This window comes from Budorcas taxicolor, chromosome 7, assembly GCF_023091745.1.
Source record: "Budorcas taxicolor isolate Tak-1 chromosome 7, Takin1.1, whole genome shotgun sequence".
NCBI lineage: Eukaryota > Metazoa > Chordata > Mammalia > Artiodactyla > Bovidae > Budorcas > Budorcas taxicolor.
This window is the reverse complement of record NC_068916.1, coordinates 106,095,536-106,116,642: the sequence shown is the minus strand read 5'-3', so window position 1 is coordinate 106,116,642 and position 21,107 is coordinate 106,095,536. Positions and strand designations below refer to the sequence as shown.

The 21,107-nt window shown below is 41.9% G+C and overlaps 1 protein-coding gene across 1 annotated transcript in view; it reads left to right on the top strand.

Annotated features, from left to right (window-relative positions):
* FBXL17 (F-box and leucine rich repeat protein 17) overlaps window positions 1-21,107 on the top strand; it is a 517,327-nt gene that overhangs the window by 460,030 nt on the left and 36,190 nt on the right. The gene's annotated exons all lie outside the window — the stretch shown is intronic.

The following is a 21,107-nucleotide window of genomic DNA, read 5'->3' as shown; positions in this document are numbered from 1 at the left end:
GTCTCATATACGTAGGGACCTGTTTCTGGAGCCTCTGCTGTCACCCATTCTGCCGTGACACTACACTGTGTCAGTTATTGTAACTTTATTCTGGCAGGAGGTCTAGTAGATTCAGTCCCCATTAATGCTTTTCCAGAGTTGCCTTTCGCATTCTTTGATATCAACTTCACAACCAATTTCTTAGTTTTTGTTTAAAAGCAGTGTTGGATTTTGGAGGATTGCACTGAATGTAGAGGTTTTTCTGAGAGGATGTATTTCATAACACTGAATTCTCCCATCTATAAATTAGATAAAACTCCCCATTTCTGGTCTTCTTCTATACCCTTTCATAGGCTCTAACGATTTTCTCCACAGATATTTCCTGTTTTACTAGGTTTATTCCTATAGAACGTTGTTTTCGTGTGTGGTACTATTGTCAGTAGAATCCTTTTCTCTCTTAGATTCTAGCTGATTGAAGCTGGGGGTTTTGAGCGTAGCCACGATTCTGCCCCCTCAAGGATCACAGGCTTGTTGGTGTGAAGGGGCTTGTGTGACTCAGTAAAGCCATGAGCCGCGCCACGCAGGGCCGCCCGAGATGGACGGGGAACAGGCAGAGTTCTGACGAAAGGTGGCCCCAGAGGAGGAGCTGGCAACCTGCTCCAGCATTTCTGCCTCAAGAACTCCATGAAGGGTATAAAAAGGCAGAAAGATACAACACTGCAAGATGAGCGTCCTGGTCGGAAGGTGTCCAGTACGATACTGGGGAAGAGTGGACAGTCCCTAACAGCTCCGGAAAGAACGAAGTGGCGGGGCAGAAGAGGAAACAGCGCTCAGCTGCGGATGTGTCTGGTGGTAAGAGTAAAGTCCGATGCTGTAAAGAACAGTACTGCATAGGAACCTGGAATGTTAGGTCCATGAACCAAGGTAAACTGGATGTGGTCCAGCAGGAGACGGCAAGATTGGATGCCAGTATCTTAGGAATCAGTGACCTAAAATGTATGGGAATGGGCGAATCTAGTTCAGATGGCCATTATATCTACTTCTGTGGGCAAGAATCCCATAGAACGGATGGAGTAGCCCTCATACTCAACAGAAGAATCCAAAATGCAGTACTTGGGTTCAGTCTCAAAATGACAGAATGATCTCCGTTTGTTTCCAAGGCAAACCACTCAGCATCACAGTAATCCAAGTCTGTGCCCCGACTGATGCCAAAGAAGGTGAAGTTGAATGGCTCTATGAAGACCTACAGGCCGTCTAGAACTCACACCAAAGTAAAGATGTCCTTTTCATCACAGGGGATTGGAATGCAAAAGCAGGAAGTCAAGAGACGCCCAGAGTAACAGGCAAGTTCGGCCTTTGAGTACCAAATGAAGCAGGGCAAAGGCTAACAGAGTTTTGTCAAGGGAACACAGTGGTCGTAGCAAACACCCCTTTCCAACAACACAGGAGGAAGTTCTGCACATGGACATCGCCGAAGGCAAATGCTGAAATCAGATTCTGTTCTTTGCAGCTAAAGAAGGAGAAGCTCTGTACAGTCAGTGAAAACAAGACCTGGAGCTGAGTGTGACTGAGATCATGAGCTCTTTATTGCGAAATTCACGTGTAACGTGAGGAAAGTAGGAAGAACGTGAGGCCGTCCAGGTACGACCTCAATCAAGTCCCTTATGATTGTACAGTGGGAGTGAGGAATAGATTCCAGGGATTAGACCTGATCTAATCGGATCTGATGGAGTTCATAATATTGTACAGGAAGCAGTGACCGAGACTATCCCAAAGGAAAAGAGATGCAAGGAGACAAAGTGGTTGACTGAGGAGGCTTTACAAGCAGCTGAGGAAAAAGAGAAGCAAAAGGCAAGGAGGAAAGGAAAGATACACCCAACTGAAGGCAGAGTTCCAGTCAATAGCAAAGAGAGATAAGAAAGACTTCTTAGTGAACAACGCAAAGAAATAGAGGAAAACAATAGAATGAGAAAGACTAGAGGTCTTGTCAAGAAAACTGGAGATTATTAAGGGAACATTTCATGCAAAGGTGGGCATGATAAAGGACAGAAATGATAAGAACCTAACAGAAGTAGAAGAGATGAAGAAGAGGTGGCAAGAATACACAGAACTATACAAAAATGGTCTTAATGACCCAGATAACTATGATGGTGTGGTCACTCACCTAGAGCCAGTCATTGTGGAGTATGAAGTCAAGTGGGCCTTAGGAAGCATTACTACAAACAAAGCTAGTGGAGGTGATGGAATTCCAGCTGGGCTATTTCAAATCCTAAAAGATGATGTTGTGAAAGTGCTGCACTCAATATGCCAGCAAATTTGGAAAACTCAACAGTGGCCACAGGACTAGAAAGAGTTTTCATTCCAATCCCAAAGAAAGGTAATGCCAAAGAGTGTTAAAACTAGTGTTAAAGCTAACATTCAACATTCATGCTCTCATTTCACCTGCTAGCAAGGTTATGCTCAAAATCCTTCTAGCTCAGCTTCATCAGTTCAGTTCAGCTCAGTCACTCAGTCATGTCCGACTCTTTGTGACCCCATGGACTGCAGCACGCTAGGCCTCCCTGTCCATCACCAACTCCCGGAGCTTACTCAAATGCATGTCCATGGAGTCGGTGATGCCATCCAACCATCTCATCCTCTGTCGTCCCCTTCTCCTCCTGCCCTCAATCTTTCCCAGCATCAGGGTCTTTTCCAGTGAGTCAGTTCTTCATATCAGGTGGCCAAAGTATTGGAGTTTCAGCTTCAGCATCAGTCCTTCCAATGAACATTCAGGACTGATCCTTTAGGACAGACTGGTTGGATCTCCTTGCAGTCCAAGGGACTCTCAAGAATCTTCTCCAACATCACAGTTCAAAAGTATCAATTCTTCGGTGCTCAGCTTTCTTTATAGTCCAGCTCTCACATCCATACATGACCACTGGAAAAACCATATCAGTATGTGAGTCAAAAACTTCCAGATATACAATCTGGATTTACAAAAGGCAGATGAACCAGAGACCAAATTACCAACATTTGTTGGATTATAGAGAAAGCAAGGGAGTTCTAGAAAAACATCTACTTCTGCTTCATGGACTATGCTAAAGCCTTTTGATGGTAGATCACAACAAATTGTGGAAAATTCTTAAAGAGATGGGAATGAATACAGATCACCTTACCTGTCTCCTGAGAAACCTGAATGCAGGTGAAGAAGCAACAGTTAGAACCGGACATGTAACAACAGGCTGGTTCAAAACTGGGAAAGGAGTAGGTCAAGGCTGTATATTGTCACTGGCTTATTTAGCTTCTCTGAAGATTACATCATGCAAAATACCAGGCTGGATGAAGCACAAGCTGGAATGAAGATTGTCGGGAGGAATGGCAACAGCCTCAGATATGTGGATGACGCCTGTCTAATGGCAGAAAGTGAAGAGGAACTAAAGAGTCTCTTGATGAGGGCTGAAAGTGGAGAGTGCAAAAGCTGACTTGAAACTCAACATTCCTAAAACTAAGATGATGGAGTCTGGTCCCATCACTTCATGACAAATAGGAGGGTAAAAGGGGAAGCAGTGACAGATTTTATTTTCTTGGGCTCCAAAATCACTGTGGACAGTGATTGCAGCCATAAATTTGAAAGACCCTTTCCATGGAAGCAAAGCAAACCCAGACAGCATATCAAAAGCAGAGACATCATTTTGCTGAGAAAGCTTGGTATAGTCAAAACTATGTTTTTCCAGTAGTCATGTATGGATGTGAGAGTTGGACCATAAAGAAGGCTGAGCCGCTGAAGAATGATGCCTTCAAACTGTGGTGTTGGAGAAGACTCTTTTGAGAGTCCCTTGGACTCCTCGAAGATCAAGCCAGTTAATCCTAAAGGAAATCAACCCTGAATGTTCATTGGAAGGACTGATGCTGAAACTGAAGCTCCAATCCTTTGGTCACCTGATGCAAGAGCCAACTCATTGGAAAAAACTCTGATGCTGGGAAAGATTGAAGGCCAAAGGGGAACTGGGCAGCAGAGGATGGGATGGTTGGGTAGCATCACTGACTCAGTGGACATGAGCTTGAGCAAACATGGGGGATGGTAGAGGACAGAGGAGCGTTGCGTGTTGCTGTCCATGGAGTCACAAAGCATCGACTCGACTCAGTGACTCAACAACAACAACACTGATACCTGTTCTCCATGCTTGGTCCTGCAATAAACCTTCTCTGTTAAACAAGAAGCCCAACTGATTGTTGTTACTGTATTGAAAAGCAGTGTTTTTAAATGCATCTCGTAACTGGCCACCTTACTCAACAGTCTCAGTGTTTTTAATATTTTGCCAGTTAGAATCTCTTGAGTTTTTTAGGTAAATAATTGTATCTTCTGGAAATCCTGATCATTTTGTCTCCTTCCAGCTTTTCTGCTTCACATTTCTTCTTCTTGTACTGCCGTTATCCAGGACCGTATATGCCCTGGATACTAGCAATGTCAGAGACGTCTCTGGCTCCATCCTGACTCTAACGGTCAGTAACTTATTGTACCTTCCTGTCTGATGTTTGCTGTGGGCTTTGTTTTCTCTAATTTTTAGAAGTTGGTCATTTCAGCTGCCCTGGGTCTTGGCTGCTGTGTGCAGGCCCTGTCGAGTTGCTGGGAGTGGGGCGTGCTCCCTGGTCGCGGTGCTGGGCTCCCGGCGCAGCGCCATCTCTCGTTGCGGAGCGCGGGCTCGGGTGTGCAGACTTCAGTGGCTGCAGCGCACAGGCTTCATTGTTCCCCGGCGTGTGGGATGTTCCCTCACCAGGGATGGAATCAGTGTCTCCTGCATGGCAAGGCAGATTCTTCACCACTGGACCGCCGGGGAAGCCCCCACCGCGGGTGTTAGCTGAACACTCTTGGGGGGACTCTACTACGCCATGCTTTTTCCCATAAGAAACAGTCAGCCTTAAAATCCCTTGTCAGCCTTCTTCATCTGTAAAGCAGAAGTCCGAATACATTTACTTGTAATTTATCACTGATTGAGTTTTTAAGAACACGGGAATTTTAATTTACCTCGTTCCCTTCTTCGTTACTTTTCAAGAGAGCCCGGCCCAGCTCCTCCGTCACTTGTCTTCCTGTAATGGGTACTTTTTGAATTCTTGGATAGTTCATCCCCAGTTACCCCTTGGCTAGACCTTCACCCACTCTGGATGTCTCCCCACGACCCCTGTCCCATACTGTGAGCAGATGACAGTGGAGATTCTGACCTGCATTTATTTGAGTGGCTTATGGTGAAGTCACTTCAGTTCAGTGTAGCTCTCCAAAAAGAATGTCGTGAACTTGCTTATCTAAGAAAGCAGATTCTTGGAATGCTGCCAGCGTATACCGTATATGTTAAGCCGTTTAGCTTCAGTAATAGTGAGGTAAATGTAAACATATTTATTCACTTTCATCAAGATTGAATTTTATCCCTGAAATGTTTAAACCTTGAAGTAGAAGACAGCTCTGCCCTGGTCCCAGGGCCTGAAGTGTGCAGTTTACTATTCTGAAGGAGATTCTTTAGGGACAGTTAGCCTGAGCCTCCGTTCACTTCAGTAGCCTTCCCCGTCTCTGCACGCAGCCCACCCACTCACCTCTCTTGTCTCAAGATTTAAAGTCTCGGAATGTGCTGGGCAAGGATTTGAAGGAGGTGCTGCCACTTGTATTTTGTTTTCTTCAACAATCCCTGAGGCACAGAGGCCTTAATTAGTGAGGAAAGGAAAATTGTGCCACTTAAGCTTATGGTGCAGGACAGGCTAGAGAGATGTTTTACTTCAGGGCCGGGGGAGGGGAGGTTTCAAAAGCCTCTGGAGCTAATAGCTATTCTTCGTATTTCCATCATTCCCATTGTTGCTTAAGGATTTTAAAGACCATTACGTTCAACCACCTTGCTAAAGTTTCCTGTGCTCATTAGGCAAGGCAGCTAATTACGGTTTGAAGCTCTGTTAGCCTACAGAACATGCAAGTTATGTGTAGCCGCTGAGCAGTAAACATCGGTCACATACAGTAGGTGTCATTATTTGAAACTAATTTGACAGTCTTGAGACACTGTGCACAAATTGTGCTTCTTTTCATGGAAACTTGGCGCCATTGTTCTTCCTAAGTACTCAGGATCCACTTAAGGAAGTTAATAACGAGTCTTCAAAATAGTCTGGCTGAAAACACGCCCTTTGTGTGTTTCTACTCAGTCTGCGTTGACTCAAAGTATAGAATTTTCTGTTTAATTCTGTTCATTTATCCACCCTGCCCCCACTCCAGAATCTCAGGATAAATTGCTCTAAACATCTGTGTATGTTCATTTAAGTGTACAAGTGGGAGCATCACAGGTTTGTGGGTCATAATTGCCACGGGGCAGGGTCCGTCCCTGTGGGTGCTTGCTGTGCTGTAGGCAGCAAAAGCATGCTGGCGTGTCAGAAAGAACATTCCATCAGCAGATCGCTGTCCCGGAACCATGAGTCTACAGCTGTTGGGGACTTTCAGCATACTGCAGCTTCCCAAACTAGCATTTCAGACCCTCGTAGGAAGAGCCCAGTCTGCAGTGGCCACCTGGACACCCACAGTGTGTTTCCGTAGACTCCTACGCTCAGTGATGGATTTGCTGAACTCCATCCTACCATGTTCCCTCCCCTCAAAGAGCCTTAGCATCCCCGACCACTTTCCAGGGCTCCCTCTCATCACTCAGCCTGCTTACGCTTCATGATCCAGCTTTCAGCCCACTTCTATGAAGTCTTTTTGGATTATTCCAGCACCCATGGGATTCTCTCTTACTTTGAACTGATGGCTCTTTACAGGGAATTAATTGCTTACAAATTTTTGGTCACTTATCTCAGTTTTATATATATCATCTTCTTGAATAAAACCAGGGTTCCTTCGAAATTTGAATGTGTGAACATATTTGGCTTTAAAACCATATATTTTTCATCTGTCTTTCACCCAACCCATACTTTTATTTTCCAGTACATAAGAACTAGGCCTGGAACTTACTAGGCACTTAAAAATCATTTGTTGAATAAATGAATGGATTTTTCTGTATGCAGAAGACAGTATTTTGAATATTCGTGAAACTAGCAAAAACATCTAACCATAGCTAAGTAACCAAAATACATGAGGATTAGTTCTTAGCCTGATACTAAGTATAGGAGAATACCAAGTAGAGTCCTGTTGGATATTTGTTTGCTTGGCTGGGTTTTTGTTTGTTTGTTTTGCTTTGATTTGGAAAGAAATTAATTTGCAGCCGTTCTGGTGTGGCGCTGCGCTGAGATGACAGGGTTTGGTCCTGAGCTCATACGTGCATATTGGTACTGTGGCTATTGCATGTGGAACTGCTCAGTAGCAATGCCCAAAGGATGTCTGTAAAGTCATGTGGCTGATCTTTAATCAACATCCTGGAATTTTCCTATTTAAATCTCTGTGATCTCCTACAAATTAGTCATCTTTTGAGACTATTCCTTATTCATTGCGCTGTAGTCGCACTTCATTGATCTTAACAAGGTGATCATCTGAGGTGTAAATGGATGATATGGCCAAGGAGAGGTAGAGGACATCAGGGTGGGAAGGTGCAAATTAGCTAGTAATATTTTGCTCCGTTTATCAAAGAATTACTGTATATGTCATGGAAGTTTTATCTGTTTTACTAAGATATTAACTGTGATTCAGAAGTCAACTATATTTCCAGATCAGACTGGAGGTGTCCTCCGTGCAGTCTAATAGCACATCACTTTCCATGCAGAATATGGAAACTGCTTTAGAGATATGCCTAATTACAGGAAAGTTAATATACCAGTCGTGTTATAAGTGACCGAAATATTACATAATGTTTAGGACCGTGTAGTTTCTTTGTCTTGTTCAAACTGTTTGAATGAGAATCCTTAGCTGCTTTTGAGTCTCTTTGGTTATGCCAGTTTCCTATTTATGACAATTCACATTTATTAGTCACGTTCCTAGATACGTTCTGCCCACCAGAATCCTGTTGCCTTCTTGCCTTTGTGAGTTGTATCTAATTATTCAGTGGGAGGAGAGGCGATGTTGGAGTTTGGCACTGTCAGCAGACCTGGGCTCCAGTCCTGTTCCACCTCTTATTAGCTATGGTCCTTAACTCAAAGAACCGCGTCTGAAATGTAGCCCCTCGTTTATATGACACAAGCAACATTGACATGACAAGAATGGGACAAGGATTAACTGGGCGAATCCAGAGAGCACGTAGTCATAAACTGTCACTCCTTTTCTTATTGCTGCATTATTCATAGTCTGTTTGGTGGGTGCTCTGTCGCTTTCTCTTTGTTTTTAAATTAATTTTTAGTGGAGTATCGTTCATTTACAATGTTGTTAGTTTCTGCTGTACAGAAAAGTGAATTGATTGTACATACACATATGTGTATATATGTATGATATGTGTGTATATGTGTATATACGTGTGATATATGTGTATATATACCGCATGTATATGTGTGTATATACACCACGTGAAAGTGAAGTCACTCAGTTGTGTCCGACTCTTTGCGACCCCATGAACTGAAGCCCACCAGGCTCCTCCGTCCTTGGGATTCTCCAGGCAAGAATACTGGAGTGGGTTGCCATTTCCTTCTCCAGGGGAACTTCCTGACCCAGGGATCGAACCCGGGTCTCCCACATTGCAGGCAGATGCTTTAACCTCTGAGCCACCAGGGAAGCCCTATAAATATATATATACCAAGACTGGTATACAAAATCACTCTTTTGTAGGTTATTTTTCCATATAGGTTATTATACAGTATGCTTTCTCTTTTATTTTGCTTTTATTTGAAGTAGTTTTTACCCATTATGCTTTAGTGTATGAAGCTTGAAGTATTATAGCAAATTTTGGATGTATGTGCTAAATATAATGTATCTTGAATACCTTTGATGTTTAAGGAACATGCTTTCACAAATATGTATTAATTAATTCTATGTATTAATAGAGATTATTCTCACTATTTGATTGGCCTGTCATCTAGTTCCCAAGAAAAGGTAAAAATGTATATTTAGATCTAGGGAATTTAACTAGAGTTACTAACCTCCCCTAGAGAAAAGCCTGCTTTACGCATGCAGGCTGCCTCTTTTCCTTTTCAGTTTATTTGGGCCTAGTATTAGGTGGGTTCCCAGTGTGATCATGTCCTTTTGTTCTTGCTTAGCTTGATTGAAGTTCCGTACGTCATTCTCAAGAAATGGTGCCAGAGGCACGAAGGTAGACCCACAAATTACCATGAGCTGCCTAAGGCAGGTGAGGCCCAGAAAAAATATAAAGCACATAGGGTGTATTAAAAGAACAAGTCTCCACTCAAATAGTGACATATGAAATTTTACTGTGAAAATAATTCTAGATGGACAGAGGTTTGAAGATAATCTTTTAGTTTGTGGATAAGTTATAACTTGAACAATATATCCAAAGACAGGAGACGTATGCTTACGTGTGCGTCTGGTGTATGCGTGTACATATGGTGTGTGTTGTGTGTATCTGTATGTGTATACGTACATATGTTGTGATTGTATGTTCAGATTTACCTATAACTGGTTGTATTTAACTAAAAATATCTGCAGGTATGCATATTCGATATATTTTAAGGTCTCATTTTTCACAGTAGAGACCAAGTATGCATTATTCCACAAATAGTAGGCAAATAGAAGTCTCGAGATAGTCCACATACCTTGTCTTAAGGGGATACTTGCTTAGTAATCGGGGGGCTTCCCTGGTGGTGCAGATGGTAAAGAATCTGTCTTCAATGCAGGAGACCCGGGTTCAATCCCTGGGCCGGGAAGATCCCCCTGGAAAAGGACATGGCAACCCACTCCAGTGTTCTTGCCTGGAGAATCCCATGGACAGAGGAGCCTGGTGGGCTTCACGGGGTCACAAAGTCCATGCAGTCACGAAGAACAGGACACAGCTGAAGCAATGGAGCATGCATGCACACTGATAATATGTCGGCACTGAAGTGGTTGTTTTATACCGTTGGTCCTTTAGTAACTTTATTTGGGGAAATATGCTTTGGTTTCTGTTATTACACTTGATTATTGTTACGTATAAGTGAGTGAGAGTGAAGTCGCTCAGTCGTGTCTGACTCTTTGCAACCCCATGAACTGTAGCCTACCAGGCTCCTCCATCCATGGGATTTTCCAGGCAAGAATACTGGAGTGGGTTGGCATTTCCTTCTCCAGGAGATCTTCCCGACCCAGGGATTGAACCCAGGTCTCCCGCATTGTAGGCAGATGCTTTACCATCTGAGCCACCATGAACTTTCTATTAAAAACTTAATTTTATAGTTGCAGCTTTGTTGTCAATGGGGATTATTTACCTGTCAAAAAATTGAGATGTCTATTATGTCCCTGCTTTGGGATGCAAGCCCTAAACTGGGTTTTGTAAGTAAATAACATTTTTTTCATCTTTTCGGTCTGCTTAATATGACTGGAAATCAGAAAGCTCTGTTTCTGTGAAGGCTAGATTAAGGCAGGGCAGAAGGAGGGGCAGGGAAGCCAACTGACCTGGGTTGTCGGTCAGCAGTGATGACGAGGCTCCGAGGCAGTGCAGAGGCAGTGGGCACGCAGAGTCGGGGGAGGCTGAGAGCAGCCTAGAGGTGGAATCAACCGTAAGTCACTGACTGAATAGGACAGCCAAGAAAGCAGGGTCAAGGACGCCTCTCCTGGCTCTGATCCGGGCAACTCATCGGTGCCACCTCCTGGTGGGGAGGCAGAGGAGTCGTAGGTCTGGCGTCAAGAGTGGTGAGTTTATTTTGAACACCTGTAGAACATCTAGGTGAGGTCCCAGGTGCAAAAATGCAATATGGAGCTCTGAAAAGAGGGACTAGGCTTGGAGTCATTAATGTCTTAAAAGCTCATTCTTGTATAGTGAATTGCACTGATATTAAAGACAAAATATTTTTCTTATAAACATGCAATTACAGGTGGATTCGGGAAGGCTGCCCTTGTAGTCCTTGTATCGTATGACCAAGGCTTCCCTCCTCCCAGCTTATGATGTGTGCTTTGATGGCCTCAAGAAAGCCAATTCGGGGTGGGGGGAGGGCGGGATGAAGATGGACAGGGAGAAATTGCTTGGAAAGGTGTAAGAGTCAAGTTCAGATCACGGTGTGAAAGTGAATGTCCCATCATTCTGCATTTTGCGCTATGATGATTTCTGTTTTTCTTGGTTAGTTTTGATAGGATTATTTCTCCCCAAGAAAACTGTAAACCCCTCATAGTTACAGAAGTGTCTTCCACCTTGTACGCTTCCTCTGTCCTCAGCTATCATCACACTACATCACCTGTGTCCCCCACCACAGCTCTTTAATAGAAGAACACAGGCTTTGAGACCAGGCCGACCTGGCTGTGAACCCTAGCTCTGCTGTTAACTGGCCACACGACCTGGGATAAGTCTGTCCAAGGCCATCCATACCTCTCTCTGCTCAGTGTTCTTTCCTGTAACATGAGGACTGTGCTCATACTACTTATGGGGTGGTACGTTTGCAGTTCCAGGTGTTTAGTCTACAGAGAAGACAGTTTGATTTTGTCCAGTCCAGTTCTGTGCAGCATTACAGTGAGAGTGAGATACTATGTCTATAGTATCTTGAGGGTGCTCAATAAATAAATTTTTCAGTAACTGTTATATGATTGACTACTACTACCATAAATATGCCTCAATTAACTATTTTCAAAATGATATCAAGGAAAGTTCAGTTCAGTTCAGTCACTCAGTTGTGTCCGACTCTTTGTGACCCCATGAACCGCAGCACACCAGGCCTCCCTGTCCATCACCAACTCCCGGAGTTCACTCAAACCCATGTCCATTGAGTTGGTGATGCCATCCAGCCACCTCATCCTCTGTTGTCCCCTTCTCCTCCCGCTCTCAATCTTTCCCAGCGTCAGGGTCTTTTCAAATGAGTCAGCTCTTTGCATCAGGTAGCCAAAGTATTGCAGTGTCAGCTTCAACAGTAGTCCTTCCAATGAATATCCAGGACTGATTTGCTTTAGGGTGGACTGGTTGGATCTCCTTGCAGTCCAAAGGACTCTCAAGAGTCTTCTCCATCACCACAGTTCAAAAGCATCAATTCTTCGGCGCTCAGCTTTCTTTATAATCCAACTCTCACATCCATACATTGCTTAAATTGAAAATCTAAAGTGAAATACATATAGGAAGAAATGTCTTTACAATAAGATCTGTGAAATAATGCAGTATTTTCCAGAAGTATGTTGCCGAAATCTTTTTGCTTAAAATTACAAATCAAGTTACATTTAAAAAGACAAAATCAAAATGATTGAATGGTTTTCATTTTTATTATATCGAGGTTGATGAAATGCACATGAAAGTTCTTCAGTCTCATAAGTTACTGAGATAAAACATATTTCTGTTCTGTTCAATTTTTATTCAGTCAATGCCGTGAATGATGATTTTTATTATACAAACTACAGTGAAATTTCAATTGTCTGGAGATCAATTATCAACCAACTTCAACTTGAACACAAACCCAAAAGCCTGCAAGTTATTTAAAAAAAAAAACAAAACCCTGTGCAATTAAAATAGATACCACAAAGTACGTGCATAAAATCTCTGTACTTTTGTTTTTAAATTTCCATAATAAGAACTTTTAAAAAATAAAGGCAGATGAGAAGAAAGTACAAAAAGATTTTTTTAGATGGTCTTGAAGATACATCACCTTCAGATAGCTGCTTTACTTCATGGAAAAAGGAAAACAACCTTTGAGGTACCAGACTTTGCTTAGTTAGTGAAGGATAATGCTTGCTTAGCTTTTTGAAATCTCGAAGTGTTAATGACTGGGACTAAGCAGGGTGACCGTGTGAGAGTGTAGTAACCCGTGGGACCCACTCTTCTTGCCTGTCCCGCTGGTAATTCTAGTTGCGTTAGTACTGTACCAGTAGTAAACATTTCTTTAAAACCCACTCTGTGATGTCATGTTGGAATCAGTAAAAGTAACTTTAAATATTTTCAAAGAACCGTCTTGTCCTTTCCTCCTGCCAAACCCATTCATTCCAACTTTATATGTTGTGACAAGTGAGATTATCCGATTTCTCAAGCTGTCCAACAACCTGGACTCGCTGAGAAAATAGCTGTGACAACAGGAAGAGAGAGAAATACATAGAAGGATGTGAAACCACGCAGCATAACGTGGGAACAATTAGAGCAGAGATTCCAAACCTGCGCTTCAGGGGCCGCGCCCACCTCAGGAGCGTGTCTAGCTGAACTCCCAGTCTGTCGCCGGCACTGTACCTTTGTTTGTGCTTGTTGATTACTTTCAGTTTGTAACGCTCAAGTGTCAGGTGATTCACGTTTTACAAAACTGATTTTAAGTCTCCCATGAAGACCCGGAAGCACCGACTCTACGTTCCTGAAAGGGACTACTTCTGGAGAGTTTGCACTGACTGTAGTGATTTGACCCAGACAGTGGTGTCCCGTTCTCCGCTGCCCCCATCTCAGGGAGGGCATTTCAGTATTCACGGTGCCCGCCCATCCTCCTTATCTTCCCAGCCCTGAGGCTCCGTGTTGGTTGTATTTATCTACAGTCTGGCTAAAACGAAGCTGAAGAAAACATTTGTTCATCCGAGTCTCCATCAAAAATGAGGAATAGGAAGGTAGGCTTAATGGGCTGAGCGTTATTGAAAGAAAGGAAACAAGTGAATTTTTTTACAGAGGAGAAAAATGTTTCAGTGTATAATATGCACACAGTGTGGGTCCATGTCAAAATAGTACAATAAAAGCAGCTTTGCTCATTTACTTCGTCTGCATGGCCCTTAGGCATTGGACCTGGTAAAGAGTCCATAGCTTGGGGCACAGCTTCTAATTACAGAAAAGCATGGTACTCAGGGAGAGTCTTGCTAGGCCTGATAAACGCTGTGTAAAAAGACAGAGTAGATAAAACTTCCCAGAGCTATTCCAATCTAAAATAGTCAAAATAAGAAACTTTCAGTGTATAGGTTGAAGCATTTGAAATTGCCAATATTTAATAATTTTGACCCAGAAAAATGGCGGCTTCCCTTTGATTAACCTGCTATAAAGCAGTTTCTGCTACCTGCTTATTTCACTTATGTGGGATTCCTTCTTTTCCCACAATATCAAAAATGTGATGGTGATTTATCCTGGTTAATAAAATTCATAATGCACTGAAGAACAGTTACAGATATTATGTGAAGCTTATAAAAGCAATTAAAACATACAGAACCATGCTTCATTACCGTCTGAAATACAGCTTATGTTCATGGATGAGATAATATACTTGCAGTGTAATGATTGAAAACATTTTGCAGTTGCTAAGCCCTTCATTATGAGAGGACAGTAGCTTCACAAATCTTCTAATCCCCTGAGATAGAATGCTTTTTCTAGAGAGGCTTCTCTAATTTATCATCTAATAAATATGTTCTGGAAATTAACTGCATTGCGCTTTGTTGGTTCTTCTCTGTGGGTGCAGCTTTCTCCTTTCATAGGCTTCATCTTAAAAAGGGGTCATCACCTGAAATTCAGTAGATTTTATAAGAACCTTCAGTAAATGCAAAGGATTCTAACCAAAGCTTGGGAGGGTGCAGTTTTATTTAAACTCTTTCATTTCTTAGCACCTGAACAGTTCTTCCAAATAATGTATCTAGTGCACACAAATAATTTTTAAGCTCATAGTGGTTACACTAAGCTGCATGCATATCCTAAAAAAATTGGAATAATAATTAATAGAGAACTATATTATCTGATATTCCTTTGTTTTTGTTTAAAGCATAAAATTCTAGAGAACTAAAATGTTTAAATTCTGCTTTTTAACTTTCAAACCTATTATCACTGAGGATAAATTGCATTTCTTAAACTAATAATAGTTTGTTTATAACTGTATATATAAATATTTATGATATTACTGATTTAAGGGAACTGTCAATCATAGTCTGTTTTCTTGAAGACATCTTCCTCTGGACCTGAAAAATAGTTGGCTGAATTTAATGACTATTACATATTTTGTGGATAGATGGTGGGATGAATTAAATGGAAGCACAATACTATTTCATCAAGTTTGCTGCAATTAAATAGAGTTGAATTCTCCTACCAAAAAACATACTGAAAAAGTCATGTTAATACATTTATTTTAGCAAAAATAGTTCCTTTACTGAAAATATCCTTTTGCATAAAATGATAGGTGTTTACTTGTTTATTTTCAAATATCTTGAATTAAAAACAGTTCTTAAGGCTTTCGGTGAAATCAGAAAAAGCGTTGCAAATATGTTATGGAGGAAAGATTTAAGTTATAGAAACTATTCCTGAGAATATATGGAGAATTTTCAAGCATCTGGGATTCTATTTCAAATATTATGTTACTCAGTGGTAAATATTGATATAATACTGCAGCTGATAAAATAAAGTATATCCCAATAGATTTTTAAAATAATCTATTTGCCCACATAGATAAACCTAAATATAGAGCAGAGTAATAGTGCAGGAACCAGGAATAACTAAGAAGATATTATTGTTTAATTAGGTTTAATTATATTTTCAGGATATACTGCTCACCCTGGATGCTAAGCTGTCCTGCTTTTACTCTACCTTTAATTTTGCTTTTTATAGACTGGCTATTGGCAGCCCGCTGCAGTGTTTTCCTGGAGAATCCCATGGACAGAGAAGCCTGGTGGGCTATAGTCCATAGGGTCACAGAGAGTCAGACATGACTGAAGTGACCCAGCATGCATGTAACACATATACATATAAAGAGACTGAGCTTTCCTTTAATTATATATTTCATTCAAGTCCCAAGAAGCAATTTTTAATGAATGCCTAAAATTGAAAACAATTAGGAAAGGCCATGTTCTTTCTTAATAATTGAAATAGCTGATACTCCACATGCTTTTACCTTCTCTTCCTCCTAAAATCTTGCTAAAGTGACATTAAAGGGATTTATTTTTTTTGAGAGAGAGAGTAGGAAAGGATATGAGAATGAGAGATGGCAACACATGTTTAGAAAACGCAAATCAGAAGGAGGAGTGCTAGCAGCCTTAAAGCAGTGAGACTCATAGCCTCAGTGCTCAGAGAAGCGCTCCATGACAGGCTAGCTAGTGCAGGCGAGCCTGTTAGCCTGCAGAACCCCTGCAAGTCACAGCTCTTAGAAACATCCGAGAAATTAGAAAGCCCTCGTGATATGGTCAAAGATCCGCAAGTGACCAGATATTTGAAAGAAGCTTCTGATGTAAGAGAGATGAAAAAAAACAGGAAAATCAAGCTGAAAGGAAACAGAGGCAATGCAAATAGCAAAAGAAAGCATCAGAAACGTCAAGCACTGTTCTCAGAGATAAGAAAAGCAATTCCATCCTTGCAAAAGAACTGACTGCTCTGAAAGGAAGGAGAAGATGAGTTTCCAGACTGATGGGCCCACCAAACGCCCAGCGCCATGGATGAACATAGGTCTACCTGAAGGCACATTACCGGGAAGGTTTACATTGCTCAGGATGGAAAGGAGATTCTAGAAGTTACTCGAGAAAGAAGACAGGATTCGTGCTGTAGATCAGGAATGAGTGGCTCCAGTTCTTTTAAAAGCAAATCTCTTAATTACCACCATGTAGGTGGTAATTATTTTGCCACTGTTTGGCTCAGCACTGAACATATATAAACAGTTGTGATAATTTAAGTATCTTATCTTTTGTTTACTCTCCATAACCACACTGAAAGCAAAGCAACAAGGATTTCCTTTTTCTTTCGTATTTTATTTCCTGTGTCATTTTGCATGCAGTGATCATACAACGAATATTGGCCCAGTTAACCTGCAGTTCACCAGTTCTCTATGTGACTTGTTATTTCTCAGTATTATCGAACTCTCTTTAACTTCATCTTCCCCACACACACAAAAATCTTGGGGAATACTTCTGATTAACATGAAATTGGTATCCCTATTCAGAAAGGCACATCCGGCAGTTTTCCTATTAGAGCCGTGAATCGCCAAGTCCCTAGAGGTGGGACTGCCAATCAGAGCCCCAGTTTCACATTCCAGAAATACTGAGGATGAGGTCACTAAAGCAGAAATCAGGTGGGTGAGGCGTCTCTCTCATCCGGCTGGCCCTGGAATGGGCCTGTGGATAGAAGTGAAGTGCATGAGTCACAGGGGAGACAGGCGGGAAGTTCCACACTGCAACACAGAAATGGTCCAGAGGGCTGTTATTAGTGATGGGGAGCTTCCTGAACATAGAAACCTGACCGGATACAGGAGACCATAGACTTGCGGTGACTCTACCGGATGTGCCGACTCCCAAGGGGTTGCCGCAGACAGGCCTAGCTCGTGACCCACCTCCCCACGTTCCCCCAGATAACCAGTCCCAGTCCTTCAAAGAAGGTTTTGAAAGGAGCAGATCTTTGCCTATCATTGTATTTGAGCACACTGTTTGCAAGATGGAGGTGGGGGGTGGGGGTGGAAGGAGGTCAGGCCAACAGAACAAGAGTGAGACGCATGGATCTTGTGTCTGAAGGGTTTTGCGGAAATGTCGGAAGGATCTGACGGGTTCCAGGGAGATAAATCACTACAGAATAATCACGACATGCCCTGATGAAGTATCGATCCTGAGAAATAAATCATGTGACTTATAGACATTAAAAGCAAGACACGTATGAAGGGGAAGAATCAGGCTGCACTTGGGTTTCTCCACAGCAGAAGTGAAACACTTGTCTTTGAAAGCTCTGAACATAAAAATAAGTGTGACCCCCAAATTGAATACTTAGCCATGTTGTTCCTTAAATGTAAGAGTAATAGTCTTTTTTAAGCATTCAAGAATTTAGGAATATATGATGAATCTTTCTTTGAAAAAAACAAAAAACAAAACTACTTAAAGATGCTACCTAACCACCCAGGAGAACTAAAGGGCCTCTTGATGAAAGTTAAAGAGGAGAGTGAAAAAGCTGACTTAAAGCTGAACATTCAGAAAACTATGATCATGGCATCCAGTCCCATCACTTCATGGCAAATAGATGGGGAACAGTGGAAACAGTGGCTGAATTTATTTTTCTGGGCTCCAAAATCACTGCAGATGGTGACTGCAGACGTGAAATTAAAAGACACTTACTCCTTGGAAGGAAAGTTATGACGAACCTAGATAGCATATTGAAAAGCAGAGACATTACTTTTCCAACAAAGGTCCGTCTAGTCAAGGCTATGGTTTTTCCAGTGGTCATGTATGGATGTGAGAGCTGGACTATAAAGAAAGCTGAGCGCCAAAGAATTGATGCTTTTGAACTGTGGTGTTGGAGAAGACTTGAGAGTCCCTTGGACTGCAAGGAGATCCAACCAGCCCATCCTAAAGGAGATCAGTCCTGGGTGTTCATTGGAAGGACTGACGTTGAAGCTGAAACTCCAGTACTTTGGCCACCTCATGCGAAGAGTTGACTCACTGGAAAAGACTGTGATGCTGGGAGGGATTGGGGGCAGGAACAGAAGGGGACGACAGAGGATGAGATGGCTGGATGGCATCACGAACTCAATGGACATGGGTTTGGGTGGACTCCAGGAGTTGGTGATGGACAGGGAGGCCTGGCGTGATGTGGTTCATGGGGTCACAAAGAGTTGGACACGAGTTAGCGACTAAACTAAACTGAAATGAACCAGCCAGGAGATTAATTAAATTAAAAAAAAAAAATCTCAGGAATAAAAAAAAATCATAGAAAAGCTCATTATTTCACCCATTTAATATAGAACCAGAGCAAAACAACCATGAAAATTGTGGCTAGAAAAGCATATGGAAATGCTGAAACCTGACAATGTAAAAATAATAACATACCTAATGAGAGGAAGAAGAAAGAGGAAGAAACATTGGCCAGTTTTCTTATCTTTCCAAGAAGAGTCAATAGATTCTGTCTAACATTAAAGTGTAGAATTTTAAAAATAGCTCAGAATTTTTTCATTTATGTAAACTTTTTAAAGAATTGCTGTCTTTTATTGTAATGTTTAGTTGAATTTCTATGATTCTTTTAATCTAAATTCAGTTTCTTTTCATTAAATTCAAGTAAAACCAATTACTTTAAAAAATGATATATAATAATATATACTTCTGAAGTTATTTTTATTTTGCCTGGCTAGATGCAAAAGATGTTGGGAGAATGCTTACCAAAGATAGTGGTGGTATTTCTGGATAGAGAGGTTTGGGGTAATTTTTAAGCTTTCTTGGACTTTCCTTTATTGATTTAATTTTTATGATAAGTTGTACCCTTTTAATGACTCAGTAGAGTCATTGTTTAAAAATCAAGGACCCAAATAAAGTTATTTTGATTGCACTGCTAAAAAAGTATATACAGATATTTCAGTAACATCTAAGAAGAAAACACATGTTTATTAACTGAGCCGTATTCGTATTTTCTGCTGGTGTGACTCGGCTGAGCACTATTATTGAGAACCCTTTGGGGGCTTTTTGTGTAATTGTAGAAAAGCCATCCTGTGCATGGTTTTCTGTGTCCGTTAAGAACGTTTGGTTGCAGGTAACAGAAACCAACAGAGGCTACTTTAAGTGAAAACAAAACAAAAGCACAAAGGCAAAGACAGTACTGGAAGAAACTGGGCTGACTCCCAGATCCAAAGACCGGAACTCAACAAAATGGCCTTGGCAAGATGAGAACGTGGGCCGCTAAGTGGCTGGGACTAACAGTGTCCCTTCAGGGAGGCTGCCCCAGGGTGCATGATCTCCGTTGCAGGCAGAATGCAGAGCCCTGCTGGAGAGTGTGTTCAGTCAAGTTTGGGACTGATGCCCTGCAGAAGGGAGGGGACCTTTGATTCCAAAGTACACCCGTGGGAAGGGCAATGGAAGGGTCGCTTCCAGAAACTGGGGATGAAGGGACACTGGGCAGATAAAATTACCAGTGCCCCCTATCTTTGTCTCACTTCAAGCTTGCAGAAAAGTAAGCCTCTCTCTCACTCAGTATGCCTCTAGAGGAATTAGCTGATTTAGTTTCTTTATCAGATCTGTTCCTTCATTCCTTTCAAAGTAATTACAGGCTGCTTCTTCCCTGTCTCATGACACTGATTATTGGCTAAAGCTAATTCATCAGCTAGATATAGGTGAAACACCTTTAGCTATCTTTCAGGAAAAGCTTAGTAAATTATTTGTCATTCTCCAGCCCAAGAAACGTTCTCCCTGTAAGTAAAAGTTTATTAGATACCGTGAGAGGTCTCTGGGTTCAGCCATTTTCTGTCCTAGCTATAATTAGAAAGCTAGACAAATTATATCAACTCCTAGGGAAAAAAATCCACACACATACTCTTTTTAATAAATCCAATTTACTCTATTTGCTTGGTATTAACAACTGTTAATGTTATGTCCAAATTCCCTTCCTTCCTTGTTGAAAAGAACTCTGTCACTACAGCCAGGACATACAAATGGATAGTTAATTACTCGGCACAGAGGGTTATGTGATTCATCATTGCAATGTGGAAGCGAATGTTGCCAGTTGTCAGCTTTTTCCAGACTACATACTGTTATATGGTTTACGTCCCAATCAATGGTGGCAAAGCTCCAGAAAGAAATACTACCTAGAAGTCAGAGACTCATTGAACTGATCAGTCTGTAGCCCTTTGTCAGTGATTTCCAAACCTAGCTGTGCATCAAAATCACTTGGTGACATTAAAAAAAAGAGAGAAAGAGAGAAGCAGGAAAAGATACAGCTTCCTGGTATCCACCCCCGAAGCGATGGGTCAGGGCCTGGAGTTTATACAGTTTGGGGTGTCTCTTTAAGAAGAGGAATGCAAAGCATCTTGCTTTAACAGATTTTACAAAAATACTTTACCATGTAGATACATTTCTAAGATCCGGGTCCTGGTAAAGGTCCATGTTGATGACGGACCCCGAAGCTTAACTTCACTAGCTTCAAGGTGGGCCACGTGTAGACTAGCACTGGGGATTGATGTGTGCTCGCCTGTCTGCGTCTGTGTGTGCGTGTGTCCTCGTGAGCGTGCGCGCCTGTGTGCCTGTTCAAGGCCCAAGAGAGAGGACCCAGGGATGGGACTCTGCCTTCTCCCTCGGAAACAAAATGAGTAGAGAAAGTGTAGTGTTCTCTACGTTTGAATCCAGCCCTGCACTACACTCTGAACTCTCAGGCTGAAACACTTTGAATTTCATGTTTTACTGCCTTTGCCCTTCTTGGGGCAGAAATGCCCATCGGCAGGAATTGTTGGCGGTTTCTAAACTCGTTCACACACAG